Source organism: Bos javanicus, chromosome 7, assembly GCF_032452875.1.
Source record: "Bos javanicus breed banteng chromosome 7, ARS-OSU_banteng_1.0, whole genome shotgun sequence".
In the NCBI taxonomy this organism is placed as follows: Eukaryota; Metazoa; Chordata; class Mammalia; order Artiodactyla; family Bovidae; genus Bos; species Bos javanicus.
Genome location: NC_083874.1, coordinates 50991658 through 51011925, shown reverse-complemented (window position 1 = coordinate 51011925; position 20268 = coordinate 50991658). Strand labels below are relative to the sequence as shown.

Here is a 20268-nt window from a genome sequence, read left to right as displayed (position 1 = left end):
CCTCGGCACTCAGCTTTCTTTATAGTCTTAACTCTCACATCCATACATGACTACTGAAAAAACCATAGCCTTGACAAGATGGACCTTTGTTGGCAAAGTAATGTCTCTGCTTTTGAATATGCTCTCTAGGTTGGTCATAACTTTCCTTCCAAGGAGTAAGAATCTTTTAATTTCATGGCTGCAATCACCATCTGCAGTGATTTTGAAGCCCCAGAAAATAAACTCAGCTACTGTTTCCACTGTTTCTCCATCTATTTGTCATGAAGTGCTGAGACCAGATGCCACGATCTTCGTTTTCTGAATGTTGAACTTTGAGCCAACTTTTTCACTCTCCTCTTTCACTTTCATCAAGAGGCTCTTTAGTTCTTCTTCACTTTCTGCCATAAGGGTGTTGTCATCTGCATATCTGAGGTTATTGATATTTCTCTTGGCAGTCTTGATTCCCGCTTGTGCTTCATCCAGCCAGCGTTTCTCATGATGTACTCTGCATATAAGTTAAATAAGCAGGGTGACAATACAAGCCTTGACATACTCCTTTTCCTATTTGGAACCAGTCTGTTGTTCCATGTCCAGTTCTAACTGTTGCTTCCTGACCCGCATGTAGGTTTCTCAAGAGACAGGTCAGATGGTTTGGTATTCCCATCTCTTTAAGAATTTTCCACAGTTTATTGTGATCCACACAAAGGCTTTGGCATAGTTAATGAAGCAGAAGGAGATGTTTTTCTGGAACTCTCTTGCTTTTTTGATGATCCAGTGGATGTTGGTAATCCTCTGCTTTTCTAAAACCAGCTTGAACATATGGAAGTTCATGGTTCACGTATAGCTGAAGCCTGGCTTAGAGAATTTTGAGCATTACTTTACTAGTGTGTGAGATGAGTGCAATTGTGCAGTAGTTTGAGCATTCTTTGGCATTGCCTTTCTTTGGGATTGGAATGAAAACTGACCTTTTCCAGTCCTGTGGCCACTGCTGAGTTTTCCAAATTTGCCGGCATATTGAGTGCAGCACTTTCACAGCATCATCTTTTCGGATTTGAAATAGCTCAACTGGAGTTCCATCACCTCCACTAGCTTTGTTTGTAGTGATGTTTCCTAAGGCCCACTTGACTTCACTTTTCAGGGTGTCTGGCTCTAGGTGAGTGATCACACCATTGTGATTATCATTTTTTTATAGTTCTTCTATGTATTCTTGCCACCTCTTCTTAATGTCCTCTGCTTCTGTAAGGTCCATACCATTTCTGTCCTTTATTGAGCCCATCTTTGCATGAAATGTTCCCTTGGTATCTTACCGGGGTCCAGCCCTGGTTGGACCCAGGGATTCCTTCGGGAGGACGGCGTTGGCGATTAGAATAGCAAAGCAGAGAGATTAGAGGCTCATTATAACTGGTTTACACGGAAAATCAATGTAACCTGTGACATCAGGTTTGCTTTAACCATGGAGGCCGCAGGCGCCTTCTAGAATCGCTGAAGGTGCCCCACCTTAGGCACCTTCTCGAGTGGTTCTTAGAAGCCCAGACAAGTAAGTGGTCCCAGAGGACCCCCGCGCTCTAATTAAATGTCCTGAAGGAAGAACAGAAAAGAAAAGGAGAGAAAAAGAAACAAGAAGGAACAACCCGGGGAGACCAAGCTTTGAGCAAGGCCCGTAGCTTTATTTTCAAAGGGAGCTTATATACCTTAAGTTGTGCATAGAGGATAATAGGGGGTGTGAAATCATGCGAAGTCAGCAGTCTTTGATCCTTATCAAGACCAGGCTTTCTTTTCTGCAAACTTATCGTATACAAATGGTTTAGGTGATTTACATCATCTTCTGGCCAGAAGGCCTGTTAACATTTTATGACTCTGATAAAGGTTTGTCAACCATAAGACTTATTTTCTCTAAGAGTAATTATTTTAAAGTTTGGTGCCATCCTCCGAAGGTGTTAGATAAAGTTGCATTCCTATAGGGCAGAGGTGCAGTGGGTTTACAACAAGGAAAGAATTTATTACCTTAAGGGTCTAAAGTTGTTAGCACCAAGGCCACTACTTATTTTTTCTACATACCAACTATATTAATTAATACATGTCCAAGGATACAATACAGGGCATGTGGAAACTTGGCAGCAAGCATTGGCTCAACAATGAAATCTTCTACTAGTTCTAACAATTTCTAACTCTCCAAGAGGCTCTATACTATTTGAATATCTTAAGCTTCCCTTGCCTCTCTTGGTTGGGAGACTGTAAACAATGTATGAGTAGCTGTAGGAGTCCTGGTAAACCTGTCAGGCAAGTTAGAGAGCTGTCTGAGGGGTTTGGATTGAAACACTCCTATTATGCCCAGGAGGCTAATTAGCTAGAGCTCTAAGTTGATTTCCTTCAGAGAAAAGGTGGTTGGGGATAGCCCCCCCTGTGACTGTCAGAGGAGTTGGTGAAAGTCATGAAGCAGTAAAACAGACAGACTCTGGTTTTGGGGTAGACGCTCAGGCAGGCCCAGAGGGGCACCCCTTGAGTTCTGGCTCGCCTTGCCCACCAGAACTCTCCCACGTGACCTTGTCATGGGTGGGGACTCCCGTGCTGGCTCCCGGCAGTATCTCTAATTTTCTTGAAGAGATCTCTAGTAGTTCCCATTCTGTTGTTTTCTTCTGTTTCTTTGCATTGATCACTGAGGAAGGCTTTCCTATCTTTCCTTGCTATTCTTTGGAATTCTGCATTCAAACGTGTTATCTTTTCTTTTCTCCCTTGGCTTTTTGCTTTTTTTCTTTTCACGGCTATTTGTAAGGCCTCCCCAGACAGCCATTTTGCTTTTTTGCATTTTTTTTCTCGGGGATGGTCTTGATCCCTGTCTCATGTACAATGTCACAGGAACCTGTGTTTATAGTTCTTCAGGCACTCTATCAGATCTAGTCTCATAAATCTATTTCTCACTTCCAGTATATAATCGTAAGGGATTTGATTTAGGTCATACCTGAATGGTCCAGTAGTTTTCCCTACTTTCTTCAATTTAAGTCTGAATTGGGCAATAAGGAGTTCATGATCTGAGCCACAGTCAGCTCCCGGTCTTGTTTTTGCTGACTGTATAGAGCTTCTCCATCTTTGGCTACAAAGAATATAATCAGTCTGATTTTGGTGTTGACCATCTGGTGATGTCCATGTATATAGTCTTCTCTTGTGTTGTTGGAAGAGGGTGTTTGCTGTGACCAGTGTATTCTCTTGGCAAAACTCTGTTAGCCTTTGCCCTGCTTCATTCTGTACTCCAAGGCCAAATTTACCTGTTACTCCAGCTGTTTCTTGATTTCCTACTTTTGCATTCCAGTCCACTATAATGAAAAGGACATCTTTTTTTGGGTGTTAATTCTAGAAGGTCTTGTAGGTCTCCATAGAACCGTTCAACTTCAGCTTCTTCAGCATTACTGGTCAGGGCTTAGACTTGCATTACCATGATATTGAATGGTTTGCCTTGGAAACGAACAGAGATCATTCTGTCATTTTTGAGATTGCATCCAGGTACTGCATTTCGGACTCTTTTGTTGACTATGATGTTTTTAAATCACTATGATGTGATTAAAATCACAGTTTCAATTTCAGTACTTGTGATTGATCTGTTTATATTTTCTTTTTCTTCCTGGTTCAGGCTTAGAATGTTGTACATTTTAAAAATTTGGAAAATTTCTTCCAAGTTGTCAGGGTTTTTTGCATATGATTGTAGTAGTCTCTCATCTTTTATATTTCTGTGGTGTCCATTGTAACTTCTCCTTTTCCATTTCTGATTTTATTTATTTGAGCCCTCTCTCTTTTTTCTTTTTTGATAAATTTAGCTAAAGCTTTAACAAATTTGTTTATCTTTTAAAGGACCAACTTTTAGTTTGATCCTTTTATTGTTTACTTCATCTCTGTTTATTTCTACTCTGATCTTTATGATTTCTTACTTCTGCTACCTTTGGCTTTTGTTTATTCCCCTTCCCCTGTTACTTTAGGTATAAGGTTAGACTGTTTCAGACTTTTCTTGTTTCCTGAGGTAAGGTTGTATTGCTGTGGACTTCCTTCTTAGCACTGCTTTTGCCATATCTCAGGTTATGGATTGTATTTTCATTGTCATTTGTCTCTAGGTATTTTTTAAAAATTTCCTCTTTGATTTCATCAGTAATCTATTGGTTGTTTAGTAGCATGTTGTTTAGCTTCCACATGCTTGTGTTTTTACAGTTTTTTTCCCTCTGTAATTGATTTCTAATCTCATAAAATTGTGGTTGGAAAAGGTGCTTTATATGATTTCAGTGTTCTGAAATTTACCAAGTCTTGTTTTGTGGCCCAAGATGTGGTCTGTTCTGGAGAATGTTCCATGTGCAGTTGAGAAGAAAGTGCATTCTGCTGCTTTTGGATGTCCTATAAATATCAGTTAAGTCTGTCTGATCTAATGTTTCATTTAAAGCCTGTGTTTTTTAAAATTGATATTCTGTCTGGATGATCTGCCCATTGGTGAGAGTGGAGTGTTAAAATCCCCCACCATTAATTGTGTTAATGTCCGTCTCTCTTTCTTTGAGTGTTAGAATTTACCTTATATATTGGGGTGTTCCTTTGTTGGGTTGTTGTTGAGTCACTGTTGTATCTTGACTCTGCGACCACATGGACTGCAGCATGCTAGGCTTCCCTGTCCTTCACTGTCCTGGAGTTTGCTTAAACTCAAGTGCATTGAGTCAGTGATGCTGTTTGACTGTTTCATCCTCTGCTGCCCTCTTCTCCTTTTGCCTTCAATCTTTCCCAGCGTCAGGGTCTTTTCCAGTGAATCAGCTCTTCACATCAGGTGATCTGAGTATTGGTGCTTCAGTTTCAGCATCTGTCCTTCCTATGTTGGGTACATATGTATTTTATAATTGTTACTCTTCTTGGATTGATTCCTCGTTCATTATTTAGTGTCCTTCTTTCTCTCTTGTGACAGTCTTTCTTTATTTTAGTGTCTGTTTTGTCTGCTGTGAGTATTGCTGTTCTGGCTTTCTTTTGATTTGCGTTTGCATGGAATACCTTCTATCCCCTCACTTTTAGGTCTGTATGTGTCCTTAGATCTGAAGAGCGTCTGTTACAGACAGCATATATGCGAGCCTTGTTTTTGTAGCCATTCAATCTGTGTCTTTTTGTTGGAGCACTTAATCCATTTATATTAAAGGTAATTATCAATATGTATATTTCTATTGTTTTAAATTTGTTTTTGTGGGTCTTCTTCCCTTCCTCTTTTGTCTTTTTGTGATTTGATGTCTATCTTTGTGTTTGGATTGCTTTTTCTTTTTTATGTGCATATCTATCGTAGATTTTTTGTGGTTCCCATGAGGTTTTGCTATAGCAGTCTATATATAAACAAGTTTGTTTTAGTTACTGGTCTTTTAATTTCAAATGCATTTTCAGTATTCTGCATTTGTGCTCTCTTCGCAGTATTGCTGGTTTTGATGTCATATTTGTGTGTAGATATTTACTACTTTTGCTTTATGCTTGCCTTTTCTGGTGGTTTTTGTGATTGCAGTTTTCTTATGTCTGATAGAGGCCTTTTCTATTTAGAGAAGTTCCTTTAGCGATTGTTGTAGGTTATCTTGTGGCATTGAATTGTCTTAGCTTTTGCTTGCCTGTAAAGTTTTTCTCCATCAAATCTGAATGAAAGCCTTGCTAGGTACAGTGTTCTTGGTTGTAAGTTCTTCCTTTTCATCTCTTTAAATATATTGTGCCACTGCCTTACAGTCCGCAGACTGTCTGCTGAGAAATCAACTGATAATCTTGTGAAAGTTTCCTTGTGTATTATTTATTGCTCTTGCCTTGTTGCTTTTAATATTTTTTTCTTTGTCTTTTTGTCAGTTTGATTGCTGTTGTCTCTTGGTGTGTTCTTCCTTGGGTTTATCCTGCCTGGGGCTCTCTGTCATTCATGGACTTGGGTGACTCTTCTCTTTCCCATGTTAGAGAAGTTTTCAGCCATTATCTGTTCAGGTAATTTTTTATTTTATAATAAAATTTTTATTATAAAATATTTTCTCAGGTTCTTTCCTGCTCTCTCTTCTCCTTTTGCTGCTGCTGCTGCTAAGTTGCTTCAGTTGTGTCCGACTCTGTGCGACCCCATAGATGGCAGCCCACCAGGCTCCTCTGTCCCTGGGACTCTCCAGGCAAGAATACTGGAGAGGGTTGCCATTGCCTTCTGTGTCTCCTTCTGGGACTCCTGTAATACTCATGTTGGTGTGTTTAATGCTGTCCCAGAGGTCTCTGAGACTGTCCTAATTCCTTTTTCCTTTTTTCTGTTCCATGACAGTGATTTCCACAGTTCTGTCTTCCAGCTCACTTATCTGTTTTTCAGCCTCAGTTATTCTGCATTTGATTTCTTCTATTGTACTTTTCATTTCAGGTATTGTATTGTTCATCTCTGTTCATTCTTAGTTCTTCTAGGTCTTTGTTAAACATTTCTTGTATCTTCTTGATGTACCTCCATTTTTTCTCGTGAGATTCTTAAATATCTCTACTGTTATTATTCGGAATTCTTTTTTGTCTAAATTGTCTATCTCCAGTTCACATCTTCTGAGGTTTTATCCTGTTCCTTGATATGGGACATGCTCCTTTGCTATCTCCTTTTGCCTCACTTTCTGTGATTGCAGTTTCTGTTCTGCAGGCTGCAGGATTGTAGTTCTTGATTCTGCTGTCTTCTTCCCGGTCGATGAGTCTAAGAAACTTGTGCAGGTTTCCTGCTCGGAGGTACTGGTTCTTGCCCACTGGGTGGTGGAGCTGGGTCTTGTCCGTCTGGTGGGCAGGGCTGTGTCAAGGGTTGTATTTATTGGGCAGCTGTATGCTTAGGAAGAATTTAAGCACTTTTCTACTAATGCATGGGGCTGTTTTCACTGTGTTGGTTTTTTGATCCAAAGTGTACCTGCACTGGAACCTACAGGTTGTTGGGTGGGGCCAGTTCTTAGGAGAAAATGGCAGCCTTTCAGAGGGCTCATGCCAGTGAGCACTCCCCAGAACTACTGCTGCCAGTGTCTTTTTCCCTGCAGTAGGCCCCAGCTGCTCTTTGCTTCCACAGGAGACTCTCCAGTTCCAGCAGGTAGATCTGGCCCAGGCGCTTCTGAGGTCATTGCTTTTTTCCCTGGGTCCTAGTGCTTTTGAGACCTTGTGTGCCCCCTCCAGGAATGGAGTTTATGTTTCCCCCAGTCCTGTGGACTTCCTGTGTTCAAACCCTGCTGACCTTCAAAGCTAGATTCTCTGGGGTCTACTCTTGTTGCCAGATCCACAGGCTGGAGGGCCTGACAGGTGGCTTAGAACTGTTGTGCAAGAACTGTGATATAGTTATTTTCTAGTTTGTGGGTTGCCCACTCAGTGGATATAGGATTTGATTTTATCATGATTGTGCTCCTTCTGTGCTGTCTTGTGGGTTTTTCTTTATCTTTGATATCTTTTTTGGTCGGTTCCAGTGTTTTTCTGTTAATGGTTCGGCAGTTGTGATTTTGGGGTTTCCATAAAGAGGTGAGCTCATATCCTTCCACTATGCCGTCTTAGGTTTATAATTTACATTTAGTTGATATTTAATTCAGTAATCTCAAAATGTTCCAAAAATAATTTAATGTACTTATCACTGTAACATTGAGAATATCTGGCATACGGTTTGAAGAGACTGGTAATAAGGAAGGGGGCTTCTATGCTGTTCCACGCACAGTGAGGCTCCTGCAACATCTTCCTAGGACTGCTCCAGATCCCCCAGCTGAACCATAACTACACATCATGTGCCCCAGGCCCCCCACGCCCCAAACTTTGGAGACAGGTGGGGTCTGCATGGTCCACATAATGCTGTCCAAAGCAGGTAGCTAGCAGGGGATCGGTGTGTAAGGGTGGATTTCTTCTGCATTAACATTTTAGTTGTATAGTTCTGTATGTTTTGAGAAACATGCTGCTGTGTAATTATCACCACAGTTAAGTTATAGAATATTTACATCCCCTCAAAACATTCCTTTATATTCATTTGTAGTTAGTTGTCTCTTTATCCTCACCCCCTAACAACTGTTAATTTGCTTTTTGTTCTTGTAGTTTTGCTTTTTTAAGAATGTTTTGTAAATAGAATCATAATGTATGCAACCTTCTGCATCTGTCTTGCTTGGCTTAACATAATGGTTTTGAGACGTCTCCATGTTGCTTAGTATGTCAGTAGTTTGTTCGTTTTCATTGCTCAATAGCATACTGTTGTATAATTGTACCACAGTTCGTCCATGCAATTCTTGGTGGACATTGAGTTTCCAGTTTTTGGCAATTCTGGATAACCCAGCTGTAAATATTTGTGTACAGTCTTTGCATGGACATATGTTTTGTTTCTCTTAGGTAAATATCTAGGAGTGGGATTACTGTGTTGAAGGGTAAATGATTGCTTACATTTATAAGAAACCGCCAAACTCTTTTCCAAAGTGGCTATACCATTTTGCATGCCCACCATCTATATGTGAGAGTTCTAGTTGCTTCCATCTTCACCAACGCTTGGTATTGCCTTTTTTTGTTGTTAATTCTAGCTATTCTAATAGCTGTAACAGTATCTCTTTGTGGGCTTAATTTTTATGTCTCTAAAAACTAATGATGTTGAGCATTTATTTGTCATTCTTACCTCTTCCTTGATGAAATGTCAGTTTAAGTATTTTGGCTTTTTTTTTTTTTTAAGGTTTTGCTTATTTATTTGACTGTGCTAGGTCTTATTTGCAGTATGTAGAATCTTTTAGTTGTGTCATGAGGGATCTTTAATCATGGCTTGCAAACTCTTAGTTGTGGCATGGAAACTCTTAGTTGCAGCATGGTGGGATCTGGTTCCCCGAACAGGAATTGAACCCAGGCCCCCTGCATTGGGAACACGAAGTCTTAGCCACCTGACCACCAAGAAAGTCCATTCTTGGCTATATTTTATTTTTTAAATATTAAAAAAATTTTACTTGGCTGCACTGGGTCTTAGTTGTGGTACACGGGATCTTCGATCTTTGTTGTGGTACTCAGCATCTTTAGTTGTGGTGTGTGAACTCCTTTGTTGTGGTGCGTGGGATTGAGTTCCCTGACCAGGATCAAACCCGGGCCCTCTGCATTGGGAGCATGGAATCTTAGCCACTGGACCAGCACGGAAGTCCCTTGGTTATTTTTTTAAAGATAAAATTAATTATAACAAAATTCACTCTTAATAGTTTTTAAGTATACAATTTAGTGTTTTTTTCAATATTTATGAAATTTTTAAATATTTGTATATATTTTTGGCTACACTGGGTCTTTGTTGCTGTGCACAGACTTTCTCTACTTGTGGTGAGCGGGGGCTACATGAGTGGGCTTCTCATTGCAGTGACTTCTCTTAGTGTGGAGCACAGGTTCTAGGGTGTGCAGGCTTCAGTAGTTGTGGCTCAAGGTGTTTGTTGCCCCATGACACATGGGATCATCCTGGAGCAGGGTTTGAACCTGTGTCCCCTGCATTGACAGGTGGATTCTTAACCACTGGACTACTAGGGAAGTCCCCAGAAAAATATAGCCACAAAAAGTATTCTTAAACCTATTATCAGTTATTCCATAATACCCCTTTCCTCTGGCTGTGTGTGTGCGCGCACGCACATGCTTAGTTGTGTCTGACTCTCTGCATCCCTATAGACTGTAGCTTGCCAGACTCCTCTGTCCACGGAATTTTCCAGGCCAGAATACTGGAGTGGCTTGCCATTTCCTTCTTTAAGGGATCTCTCCAACCCAGAAATCGAACCCATGTCTCTTGTGTCTCCTGCATTGGCAGGTGGATTCTTTACCCCTGCACCACCTGGGAAGCCCTTCCCCTCGCCCTTTGCAATCACTAATCATTCTGTCTGTATAGACTTGCCCATTTTGGATATTTCACATAAATATAACCTTACAGTCATATAGCGTATGATCGTGTCTCTCTTGTCAGCATTATGTGGTAAAGGTTAATCCACGTTGTAGCATGTGTCAGTACTTTGTTCCTTTTTATTGCCAAATAATATTCCTTTGTATAACTGTGCCACATTTTATTTATCCATTTATCATTTGATGCACATTTTAATTGTACTTTTTGGTTATTGTGAATAATCTACTTTGAACGCTTATAGTCAAGTTTTTGTGCATGTGTGTTTGTGTGTATTTGTTCTTTTCTCTTAGTATATTTCTAGAAGTAGAATTTGCTGAAGTGTAACTCTAACATTTTAAGGAACTGTCAGAATGTTCCACAGCAGGTATACCATTTCATGTATCCATCAGCAAAGCATGAAGGTTCCAACTTCTCCATATGCTCTTAAAAATTGTTATTATCTGTCTTTTTTGATTATTTCCATCCTTGAGGGTGTGATGGTTGTGCTTTTACTTGGAACATATCTGTGTCTTTTTATTGAAAAGGGATTTCTTGTGATTGTATGTAGTTGGGTCATGCTTTTAGATTAAATCTGGCAATCTTTGCCTTTTAATTGGGGTCTTTAGATCATTTACATTTCCAGTAATTAATGCTGTAATTGGATTTAAATCTACCACCTTGCTGCTTGCTTTGTCTTTTCCTCATCTGTTCTATATTCCTTTTTTTCTTTTTCTGCCTTCTTTTAGATTAATTGAGTATGTTTTATGATCCTGTGTTATCTTCATTTTGGCTTATTAGTCTTTAGTAAAATTTTTTTTATTTAGCTATTACCTTATTTTTATGCAATATGTCTTTAGTTTATTGTAACCTGTTGTTAAATAATATCACTTCATCTTGTTATATTTCAAATTTCTGCACTTTTTTTATTGTTATACATTTTAAGATATGTATTGAAATCCATGGTATATTGTTACTATTTTGCTTTAGATCATGGGTTAACAAGCTTTTTATTTTTTAATTGAAGAATAATTGCTTTATAGAATTTGACAAGCTTGCTTTTTAATGGGATATAAATAGTTTTGCTGACTGTATAATTCCTGTCTCAGCTCTCTTACCTGCCATTGTTGGGAGAACACAACCATAGACATTCTGTAAACAAATGAGTGTGACCAATTCAGCCTGCAAGCAGTAGTTTGTCAACCCATGTTTTAGACAGTGAACTATTTTTAAAATCATTAACAATGAGAAAAACATGTGTTTTATATTTACATCTTTTTTGTTGTTTTAATTCTAAACTTTAAACTTTTTATTTTGTCTTGGGGTATAGTTGATTTTAACAGTGTTGTGGTAGTTTCAGGTGAACAGCAAAGGGACTCAGTTATACATATACACATATCCATTCTCTCCTAAACCCCATTCCCATCCAGGCTGGCACATAACATGGAGCAGTAAATTTATCTTAATTTGTAATATTTTTAGTGCTTTTCATTTCTTTGTAAGTTGACATATGTTATCATACTCCTGCTGGAACAACTACTTATGAAATTTCTTGTTTATGTTTGCTAGAATAAGTTCTCTGAGTGTGTTAGTTTGAATTTCCCCTTCATTTTTGAAAGATATGTTCAATGTGTGTGTAATGCTGATTAATAGCTTTTGTCTTTTAGTACATTGAAAATGTCATTCGATTGTCTTCTTCCTTGCATAATTTGTGGCAAGAAATTTGATGTAACTCTTACCATTGTTTCTTTTAATGCAATGTGTCATTTTCTACCTTCAAAGTTTTCTTTCTAGTTCTCAATAGTTTGATTATGTTACATGTAATTTTGTTCTGTTGTATTTATTTTTGTCTGGCTTTCTCTGAGTGTCTTGAAACTGTGATTTGGCTTCTTTTTTTTCATTTGTTTTAGAAAATTTTTGTCCATTATTTCTTCAAATATTTCTCTAATTTTCTTCTTCTATTTTTGGGTCTCTAATTACACATATGTTGTGTGTTAGTTGCTCAGTCGTGTCCAACTCTTTGCGACTCCATGGACTGTAGCCCGCCAGGCTCCTCTGTCCGTGGGATCCTGGCAAGAATACTGGAGTGGGTTGCCATTTCCTTCTCCAACACATATGTTAGGCAGCTTAATTATTATCTCTTGCTTGCTATATCCTGTTTTTGCTTTATTGGTTTTCATGCCATTTTTTCCTCTTTGTGTTTCAGTTTGATTAATTTTTCTTAACCCATCTTCACGTTTACTAGACCTTTGCCATTTATGTGAGTAGGAACACTGTAAATTAAATTCTGTGAGTGAAATTTTCTGGACCGTATATAGTAGGTTTTTTTGTTTGTTTGTTTGTTTTAATTATTTTCGTGTTTTATTTTCGGCCACCCTGCACAGCTTATGGAATCTTAGTTCCTTGACCAGAGATTGAACCTGCATGCTTGGGAGTGAAAGTGTGGAGTCTTAACCACCGACTTCCAGGTAATTCCCTGATAGGTTGGATTTGGACCACAGCCCATGAGGAAATCAGCTTGAATTTGGACCACAACCCATGAGGAAGTCAGCTTAGGGTTACAAATTCTTAGGGGACCTTTTTTTTTTTTCATTTTACTCAATACCATGGTATGGATAGACGAGTTTCTTTTATTTTACATACTGAGAGACAAGTTTTTTTTCCCCCCTCCCTAGACTGAGGGTGGAATCCTTTAATTCAGGATTATCTTAATAACTCCTTACTTTGGATGGTGCCTAGATTTTATCTTCTGTTTTAAATCCTGTTTCTTTGACAGTTTGGATGCTCAAGGTGAAAACCAGTTTATTGCTTTCTTCTTGAGTTGTTCAGTTGCAAAGTTGTGTTCAACTCTTGGTGACCCCATGGATTGCAGCACACCAGGCTTCCCTGTCCTTCACTATCTCCTGGAGTTGGCTCAAATTCATGTCCACATTTCACTTCATTTTGGCCCTCTGTATTTCTTTTTTTATTCTGTTTTAATGAGATGTAATTGACAAAAAAGCATTGTGTATGTTTAAGGTGTACAGCTTAATGATTTGGCTTACATACATTATGAAATGTTTGTCACCTAAGTTTAGTGAACATTTATCTCATAGATACAATTAAAGAATAGAGAAAAATATTTTTTCTTTGTGATGAGAACTCTTAGGACTTACTCTACAACTTGATATATAACATACAGTAATGTTAATTATATTTACTATGTTAAACACTGCATCTCTAGTACTTACTTGTCTTAGAGGGAGTTTGTACCTTTTGACTGCCTTTATCCAATTCCCCTTCCCTCACTCCCTGCTTCTCATAACTACAAATCTGATTTCTTTTTCTATGAGTTAGTGTGTTTTTAAAGTATAATTGACCTAAAATGTTATGTTAGTTCCTGTTATACATCACAGTGATTTGATATTTCTGTACATTTCAAAATGATCACCATGGCAAATCTAGTTGTGATATGTCACCACAGAAAGATGTTGTTGAGTGTGACCCCCATGCTGTACATTTTATACCTTTGACTCATTTATTTTGCACCTGGAATTTTGTTCCTCATTATTTCCCTCACCTGTTTCTTCCCCTTGCCCCTCCTCTCTGGTGGTTGCCTGTTAGTTCTCTGTATCTATATCAGTGTTTCTTTTTTGCTAAGTTTGTTAATTTGTTTTTTAGATTCCACGTATAAGTGAAATCATAGGGTATTTGTCTTCCTTTGACTAATTTCACATATGGGAAGATTTTATTCTTCTTATGGCTGAGTAATATTTCATCATATATTTATGTATGTATATATATGTATATATCTTATGTCTTTTATCCATTCATCTATTGATGGACACTTAGGTTCCTTCCATATCCTATTACAAATAATGATGCAATGAACATATGGGTGAATATATCTTTTCTAATTTGTGTTTCCATTTTCTTCCTATAAATATTCAGGAGTGGAATTGCTGGATCATAGGATAGTTCTATATTTAATTTTTTGAGGTATCTCTATACTGTTTTCTGTAGTGACTGCACCAATTTACATCCCCACCAACAGTGCACGAGGGTTCCCTTTTCTCCACATTGTGGAATATTTGTGGTTGCTCAGCAAAATGTTAAAAAAATTTTTTTTTCTTTGTCCTGGATGTCTGCTCTACAAGATGCCAATAATAGAAGTCTTACTCAGGCTTTTACAATGTGGAGAGTTGTGAAAGGCTGAGTAATTTAATTGCATTTTTACTAAGGGATTTAGGTTGTTGTTTGTTTTTGTTTTGCTAAAAAACTATGAAATAAAAAAAATTTGCATGTAGGCCTTTGTGCACACAGGCAAAGTTATTTCATCATCATGGAATGAGACAAAGGAATAAGATACGATCATTCTTATTTAGCTTTTTCTATGCTATATAATTTGTGGATTCCTTAAATACCACTAAAATATGTTTTTATATTCTAAAAATTTCCCACCCAGACAAAATACATTATCATAAGCATATCGTTGTTTCTGAATAGTGTGTGTCCAGGTTACCATACTTTGCAAGTGTAGCCAAAAGACAGCATTGCCACTGATTCTAGGTTGTGTTTTGGCAGGGAATAACACTGTGGATACGTGCTGAATCATTAGAAAACGGAAGTTATGTACCGAACTGCATGGCAGTTCAGAACACAGCTTCTGATGTTTCTCAAATAAAACCAGACGTCATTGTAAAATTATGTTTTTCAGATGGCATAGTTACAAATAAATGAGGAAATGAAACAGCAGGCTACACATCATTGGTAGATTACGTACATAGCCACATGGCATTGATTTCCAATGTAGAGGCTTTTTTTACAAAGCAGTGACAATTGTAGGTTATGTAATACTGAGGATTAATAAGTACATTTTGGATATATCATTTGTTATATGAAAATAAATTTTCATTTCATGCTCTATTTTTCCTTGCAGCACATTCTGAGCTGTAGAACAGTATCTACCATTTGGCTTTCCATAAACCATCAGGCAAGATGCCTATGAGAGTCTCTACTTTGAGAAGTAGTGTACATAATACTTATTATATACCACTCATCAGTTCAGTCGCTCAGTCGTGTCCGACTCTTTGCGATCCCATGAATTGCAGCACACCAGGCCTCCCTGTCCATCACCAACTCCCGGAGTTCACCCAAACTCATGTCCATCGAGTTGGTGATGTCTTCCAGCCATCTCATCCTTTGTCGTCCCCTTCTCCTCCTGCCCCCAATCCTCCCAGCATCAGAGTCTTTTCCAGTGAGTCAACTCTTCCCATGAGGTGGCCAAAGTATTGGAGTTTCAGCTTCAACATCGGTCCTTCCAAAGAACACCCAGGACTGATCTCCTTAGAATGGACTGGTTGGATCTCCTTGCAGTCCAGGGGACTCTCAAGAGTCTTCTCCAGCACCACAGTTCAAAAGCGTCAATTCTTCGGCACTCAGCTTTCTTTATAGTCTTAACTCTCACATCCATACATGACCACTGGAAAAACCATAGCCTTGACTAGATGGACCTTTTTTGGCAAAATAATGTCTCTGCTTTTGAATATGCTATCTAGGTTGGTCATAACTTTCCTTCCAAGGAGTAAGCGTCTTTTAATTTCATGGCTGCAGTCACCATCTGCAGTGATTTTGGAGCCCCAAAACATAAAGTCTGACACTGTTTCCACTGTTTCCCCATCTATTTCCCATGAAGTGATGGGACCAGATGCCATGATCTTAGTTTTCTGAATGTTGAGTTTTAAGCCAACTTTTTCACTCTCCTCTTTCACTTTCATCAAGAGGCTTTTTAGTTCCTCTTCACTTTCTGCCATAAGGGTGGTGTCATCTGCATATCTGAGGTTATTGATATTTCTCCCAGCAATCTTGACTCCAACTTGTGCTTCTTCCAGCCCAGCGTTTCTCATGATGTACTCTGCATATACGTTAAATAAGCAGGGTGACAATATACAGCCTTGACGTACTCCTTTTCCTATTTGGAACCAGTCTGTTGTTCCATGTCCAGTTCTAACTGTTGCTTCCTGACCTGCATATAGGTTTCTCAAGAGGCAGATCTGGTGGTCTGGTATTCCCATCTCTTGAAGAGTTTTCCACAGTTCATTGTGATCCACACAGTCAAAGGCTTTGGCATAGTCAATAAAGCAGAAATAGATGTTTTTCTGGAACTCTCTTGCTTTTTCGATGATCCAGCGGATGTTGGCAATTTGATCTCTGGTTCCTCTGCCTTTTCTAAAACCAGCTTGAACATCTGGAAGTTCATGGTTCACGTATTGCTGAAGCCTGGCTTGGAGAATTTTGAGCATTACTAGCATGTGAGATGAGTGCAATTGTGCGGTAGTTTGAGCATTCTTTGGCATTGCCTTTCTTTGGGATTGGAATGAAGACTGACCTCTTCCAGTCCTGTGGCCACTGCTGAGTTTTCCAAATTTGCTGGCATGTTGAGTGCAGCAGTTTCACAGCATCATCTTTCAGGATTTGAAATAGCTCAACTGGAATTCCCACCTCCACTAGCTTTGTTTGTAGTGATGCTTTCTAAGGCCCACTTGACTTCACATTCCGGGATGTCTGGCTCTAGGTGAGTGATCACACCATCGTGATTATCTGGGTCATGAAGATCTTTTTTTGTATAGTTCTTCTGTGTATTCTTGCCACCTCTTCTTAATATCTTCTGCTTCTTTTAGGTCCATACCATTTCTGTCCTTTATCGAGCCCATCTTTGCATGAAATGTTTCCTTGGTATCTCTAATTTTCTTGAAGAGATCTCTAGTCTTTCCCATTCTGTTATTTTCCTCTATTTCTTTGAATAGCTATCTTCAAAGTAACATCTAATAACTCATTTTTTTTTTCTTTTTGACACCAGATAAAGGTGTTTTCTAAAGACTTTTCCCAGAAATCCAAATGTTTCTGGGGACTCCTTCCAATCCTCAATACAATGTGTCTTTGGCATTTTAAAAATTGAGGACTATGAAAATGAGTATACTACCCAAAGCAATTTATAGATTCAACGCAATCCCTATCAAGCTACCAACAGTATTCTTCACAGAGCTAGAACAAATAATTTCACAATTTATATGGAAAAACCAAAAACCTCGAATAGCCAAAGCGATCTTGAGAAAGAAGAATGGAACTGGAGGAATCAACCTACCTGACTTCAGGCTCTACTACAAAGCCACAGTCATCAAGACAGTATGGTACTGGCACAAAGACAGAAATATTGATCAATGGAATAAAGTAGAAAGCCCAGAGATAAATCCACGCACATATGGACACCTTATCTTTGACAAAGGAGGCAAGAATATACAATGGATTAAAGACAATCTCTTTAACAAGTGGTGCTGGGAAATCTGGTCAACCACTTGTAAAAGAATGAAACTAGACCACTTTCTAACACCATACACAAAAATAAACTCAAAATGGATTAAAGATCTAAACGTAAGACCAGAAACTATAAAACTCCTAGACGAGAACATAGGCAAAACACTCTCCGAGATACATCACAGCAGGATCCTCTATGACCCACCTCCCAGAATATTGGAAATAAAAGCAAAAATAAACAAATGGGACCTAATTAACCTTAAAAGCTTCTGCACATCAAAGGAAACTATTAGCAAGGTGAAAAGACAGCCTTCAGAATGGGAGAAAATAATAGCAAATGAAACAACTGACAAACAACTAATCTCAAAAATATACAAGCAACTCCTACAGCTCAACTCCAGAAAAATAAACGACCCAATCAAAAAATGGGCCAAAGAACTAAATAGACATTTCTCCAAAGAAGACATACAGATGGCTAACAAACACATGAAAAGATGCTCAACATCACTCATTATCAGAGAAATGCAAATCAAAACCACTATGAGGTACCATTTCACACCAGTCAGAATGGCTGCGATCCAAAAGTCTGCAAATAATAAATGCTGGAGAGGGTGTGGAGAAAAGGGAACCCTCTTACACTGTTGGTGGGAATGCAAACTAGTACAGCCACTATGGAGAACAGTGTGGAGATTCCTTAAAAAACTGGAAATAGAACTGCCTTATGATCCAGCAATCCCACTGCTGGGCATACACACTGAGGAAACCAGAAGGGAAAGAGACACGTGTACCCCAATGTTCATTGCAGCACTGTTTATAATAGCCAGGACATGGAAGCAACCTAGATGTCCTTCAGCAGATGAATGGATAAGAAAGCTGTGGTACATATACACAATGGAGTATTACTCAGCCATTAAAAAGAATACATTTGAATCAGTTCTAATGAGGTGGATGAAACTGGAGCCTATTATACAGAGTGAAGTAAGCCAGAAGGAAAAACATAAATACAGTATACTAACGCATATATATGGAATTTAGAAAGATGGTAACAATAACCCGGTGTACGAGACAGCAAAAGAGACACTGATGTATAGAACAGTCTTATGGACTCTGTGGGAGAGGGAGAGGGTGGGAAGATTTGGGAGAATGGCATTGAAACATGTAAAATACCATGTAAGAAACGAGTTGCCAGTCCAGGTTCCATGCACGATACTGGATGCTTGGGGCTAGTGCACTGGGTCGACCCAGAGGGATGGTATGGGGAGGGAGGAGGGAGGAGGGTTCAGGATGGGGAACACATGTATACCTGTGGCGGATTCATTTTGATATTTGGCAAAACTAATACAATTATGTAAAGTTTAAAAATAAAATACAATTAGGAAAAAAAAAAATTGAGGACTAAACCAAATTTTCTGTAATTTTTTTTTGAATTTTGTCTATGTAATTATTCTTTGAAGTAGACATTTGCATTTACTCCATACTCATCCCTGTTTAAAATTTTCAAGGCTAAGATGTCCTCAGGCTTGTAAGTAGATTGGTCAGCTTTGATGACATCTCTTTGGCCTTTGAAGTTGGCCCAGTTCAGTATAGATAGCTCAGGGGTGTATGGTCATGGAAAAACATGTTTTTGTTGAGTGTTCTTGCTTTCTAGTAATTTTATTTTCTGCTCAAGGGATTTAGTATCTGTTCAGATACTTTATTTTTAAAGACCACATAAGTAATGACTTGACCTCTAATCTTAGCTTTGAAAATTTCCCAGACACTAATAAAGATAATGTCTAATGACCTATTATTTGAGAATACTACTCACTGGCTAGCAATCAATGCTATTTAAAAATGTATATTTTACTCTGAAAATTATTTCCTTGGCCAAAAGCCTTTGTTAGTAAAATTGTGCGTATAATGACATAATTTGGTAACTCAGGCCTTGATTTGTAATACTTTTTATATGTTGTCACCAAGACTTACTACAGTTCAAAACAACTCTTTTCCTTGAACACTACACTAAATAATTAGTTCTGAGAAAAATATTCTGTAAACTGTAGTCTTATCAGAAATAGCACCTGTCTCTTGGACTAATAATATGAGTATTTTGGACACAAAGCATTACATGGTAATCCTTGTTTTGCATGAATGTGGGCTATCTTTGCAGTAAATATATGAATAAGATTTTTGCAAAGGGTCAAGTTAGTACTGAAGACTAGGATTATCAATTAAATTTCCTGGACTGTCTTTGTCAGGACACATGCTTAATAATTTGTGGAGTGAAAGAAAGAATCACACCATACTGTGTTATATGTGTGTCAGGGTGTATTCATGAAGAGAGGAAAAAAGTTTCCTCCCAGGTGTCTGGGCAAAGCTAGAGTTGTCCTTTTTTGTTGTTTTTGTCTGTGATAACAGACCCACTTAGTAAGAACCTACCTAGATACAGTGTTGTTTTTGTGAGATACGGTGTTGTTTTTGTGCCCTTGGTAGAGGAAACATTCTGTTGCTAACTTAATGTGCTTTCTTGTATGGGTTCTTAAGAGATGATGTTTAGTTTTTTGCTAAACTCTTAAGTTATATGCAAAGAGAAGAAACAGTCTGTGTAATTATTTTTTTTTTAATTTTTTATAACTGAGTTGGATAATTCTTAAAAGAGATTTGAGTAATTGAGATTTTCCCTTGCTTCCAGTGGAAGGGAAATATTTCAGTTTACTTACTTTAGGCTATAAAAATAGTTTGTTCTTCCTTTGCCTGCAGCAAGACTTATGAACATAAAGTCCCAAAACAGTTTTAGTATTAATTTTTAAAGGTTCCCCATATTTCTTCCCTCATCTTCTGTAACTAATGTGTCTGGATGTAAAATGGAAAAAGTTGAAAATCGCCACTTGTGCTTTTTGAGCTTTTCAGAGGTATTATACACTCTGGATATAGTAAAAGATACTGGGGCTTATACAGTGCTTTTTGTGTGAGGAACTCATATAAACACTAATGCATTGATCCTAACACAGTAGTTGATTGTGACTTGAAAAGGTCATGAGTTACTGCTGTTACAGAGAAAATTTTTTAAAGATTGGAGGAAGAGCTGTGATTTACAAATATTGTTTGAAAGATATCTAGATAAAATTTGATACAGAAAACTGAAAAATTAAAATTGGGGGGGATTTTTATTGTTTGTTCAGTTTTCTTTTAGCCTGCAATAG

General features: G+C 38.2%; 1 protein-coding gene across 1 annotated transcript in view; it reads left to right on the top strand.

Moving 5' to 3' along the window:
* The window catches only part of PFDN1 (prefoldin subunit 1), a 74007-nt gene that overhangs the window by 20466 nt on the left and 33273 nt on the right, over positions 1 to 20268 (top strand). The window lies entirely within an intron of this gene.